This window comes from Echinops telfairi, unplaced genomic scaffold, assembly GCF_000313985.2.
Source record: "Echinops telfairi isolate 266 unplaced genomic scaffold, ASM31398v2 ScPeMD7_7457;HRSCAF=8495, whole genome shotgun sequence".
Taxonomy (NCBI): domain Eukaryota; kingdom Metazoa; phylum Chordata; class Mammalia; order Afrosoricida; family Tenrecidae; genus Echinops; species Echinops telfairi.
Window position 1 is genome coordinate 43,019,767 of NW_022111357.1, and position 3,191 is coordinate 43,022,957.

Below are 3,191 nucleotides of genomic sequence, written 5' to 3' on the forward strand. Positions count from 1 at the left end.
TCAAAGTCCCCTTGGACTCCTAGCTCCTCACTGCCTACTCTGGCCCACCAGTTCCTGCCTATCTGCTCAGACAGAGTGCTGGGCGCGCTAGGGCCATGCCACCCTCACCATCCCACCCGCCAGAGCGTGAGGCCACCCACCGGACCAATGCCTGTCCCGGAGACCCCAAGGCATAGGCTAGGGTCTTGCTCAATCACATACAGTATGGGGTTTCTCGTGGTCAGGGCCATGGGAGACATGGCTGTCTCTTCCCCCCTGGTCACAGGGAGGGGGCGTTAGGCCAGGTCCTGCTCCTTAGCCACCCTCCCAGTGCCCACATCGGAGCGCCCCCAGTGTGACCACAGTGCGGTGGCTGAGCTGGCTGGGCCTCTGCCAGGCACAGGGTGGGCCTGAGCAGTGGTGGCCACCAGTGACACCCAGCCTGACTTGCTGACCTTTCAACACACAGACTGAGGGGAGCTGGTCACCCTCCTGGGAATCTGCTCCTCCCTCGATGACCCCAGAAAACCACAGCAACACCGGCACCCCTCACACTTACACCTGGAGACCCCCCCTAGCCATGGAGGAGAAGGGCCAGGACCACAGGGCTAAGCCTCCCAGGTGCAGACCCCAGAGAGCAAAGCCGTTTTGATTTCCAGAGCTCAGCCCCTCCCTCCGGTCCATACGCTCTCTCTGAGCAGACCCCTCTCCTGTCTGAGCTCGCCCCTTGCCCCGGTCACAATGGGTGATGCTGCTGGCTTCAGGAACCCCCAGCCCTGACACCCCACGCGGTCCGCACCACCAGGTTCCCACCGGGCGCTGGGAGAGGAGGCTTGCCAGTGGGGACGGGTACTCGGGAGGCCTGCCTTCCAGGCAAGAGGGGAAGGGCTTGGGAAGGGAGAAGCACAGGCTTGGCCGCAGAAGCCTTACAAGAGGGCCTGTGGGTGCCACCCACCCTTCCACCCTCAATACAGAGGTGGGCAGTCCCCATCCCCTCCCCAGGCTGCTCTGGGCCACCCGAGGCAGACCATGAGACACTCTCCCTCCCAGGCAGGTGCCACCCCACTGCAGGGATTTCAGCAATAAGAAGGTGCTCAGCCAGTGCCAACACACAGGTCCCCATGAGAGAGCCCCCTCTCCCACTTTGAACATGAAAAGACACCCACCCCCACGAAAGGGGTAACAACTTCTTCCGGTAAGCGCCCCAGATGTCCCCTGGTGGAGAAGCAGGGTGAGACAGGGAGGAGCAGCCTGGTCCTCTGTCCATCTCGTCCCCCTTCCAGAAAGGTGGCAGCTGGCGAGCAACTTCAGCCCCTGGGCAGGGGCAGGGGAGCCTGGTGTCCCTCACGGTCTCATGACTGGCCCTGGCACCCAGGTCCCAGGAGCCTCTGCTTACAACACAGTGTGACCGTGGACAGGTGAGCTCAGAGGGACTCTGTACAAGCCTGATCCTGCTCACGCACCAGGGGTGGGGGAAGGCCAGGCCCCTCAGCAATGGAGCTGTCAGGGACTGGTGCCCGCAGCCCCAACACCAGGGCCCTGTCTCCTGCTGCCCCATCTGTGCTGGCTCCTTCTAAACTTCTCTGCCTAAGGATCCTGGCACAGGACTGGGCGGTGTTTCTGTCCGTGGTGAGTTGGAACTGACTGGATGGTACTGAACAGCAACACCGTGCCAGGCAGCCTGGGCACCGGCAGGCTCAGCCATCAGTCGGGGGATGCCCTTGAGGCATCACATGTGTGGAAAGAGCCCTTCCCCGTCCTGGGCTCCCATCCCATCCTGGTGCGATCCCAGAGTGACCTGGGGGGAGGGGAGCAGGGGCTGTCTGCCACACAGGCCTCCGTTTCCCCACCCTGTGCAGTGAGGGCGGCCTCACTCCTCTTCCACCACCACCCCCTGTACCCCCTTCTGGAAGCCTCCTTCCCCATCCTCCATGGCCTTCCCTGCCTGCTGCCTCTCTCCTCGGGCCTGCATGCAGTGACGGGTAGGCTGTGGGCCCTTAGATTAGGGAAGAGGCACCTGCCCTGCCCCTTCCTGGGCTGCCTCCCAGGCCCTGGGTGCTCTCAGCACCAAAGGACGCCTTCCTTCATGTAGGGGCAGGGAGGAAGGTGGGGCAGTCCAGGGCGATCCGTCTGAACTTGGCTCAGGTCTTCCCCAAAGGGGCTTCCTTGAGCCTCAGGCCACTTGTCCCTCTTTCCTGCTGTCCCAGGATGTCCATCGTGGACATTATCCTCTCACTCTGGGTGCCATCACCCTGTTCACCAGGTGCCTTGTGGGGTCTCTAAGACCTGGGATAGCACCCGGAACAGGATAGGAGCTCAAGGCTGAGCAAGGGAGCTCCCTACCCTGGACCCAGTGGGCAGCCCTGTCCTGCCCCCTCCCTCACTGCCCCTGCCAGCCTCCTCTCCGAGACACCTCCTTGGAAGTTCACTGTGGCCTCTGGGGCCCAGGCCACGGGCTCTCCCTTGGGACCTGTGGTGTCAGTGGTGCCCTTGGCAACTGCAGCGCGGAGGCCCCAAGGTGCCCGCCCCTGCCCACATCTGCTGCCAGAGCAGGTGTGGAAACTGCAGCCTCCCCACCAGAGGCCTCTGTGCCCCCTGCTGACCCCTGGGACCGTCCCTCCCCTCCCTGCCCTCCCTCCATCTGTGCAGAGGACCAGACTCGGCCTCTGTCCATCCACTGGCCTCTCAGCTACCCTAGCATTCGGCACAGGGCTGGACCCCATGGGGGGTGGGGGGGGAGCACCAGGCCCGCTTAATCCCAGAGACCACTAGATGGCATCCAGGCTGGACCAAGGGTCTAAGGCAGCAGTTCTCAACCTGTGGGTTCAGACCCCTTTGGGGGTGGAACGACCCTTTCACAGGGGTCGCCTGATTCGTGACAGGAGCAAAATGACAGTGATGAAGTAGCAATGAAAATAATTTTATGGTTGGGGTCCCCACCACCTGAGGCACTGTATGAAAGGGTCGTGGCATGAGGAAGGTTGAGGACCACTGGTCTAAGGGATGCCTATCACCCACCCACACTCCCCCCCACACCCCACTGTCCAGATGTCACTCCAAGCCGAGCCTCCTAGAGACTTCCCGGCAGGGACTCAGTGCCCCCAAGCTGTCTTCCAGCTGTTCGGGGAGGGTCCTTCCCCAGGGACTCTGAACCTGCCCCTACCACCACCCCACCCCACCACCCCGACCCTCCCCCCAACCCTCTGCAGAGA

At 62.9% G+C, this 3,191-nt stretch overlaps 1 protein-coding gene across 1 annotated transcript in view; it reads right to left on the reverse strand.

Moving 5' to 3' along the window:
• PLCH2 (phospholipase C eta 2) overlaps positions 1–3,191 on the reverse strand; it is a 69,850-nt gene that overhangs the window by 24,262 nt on the left and 42,397 nt on the right. The window lies entirely within an intron of this gene.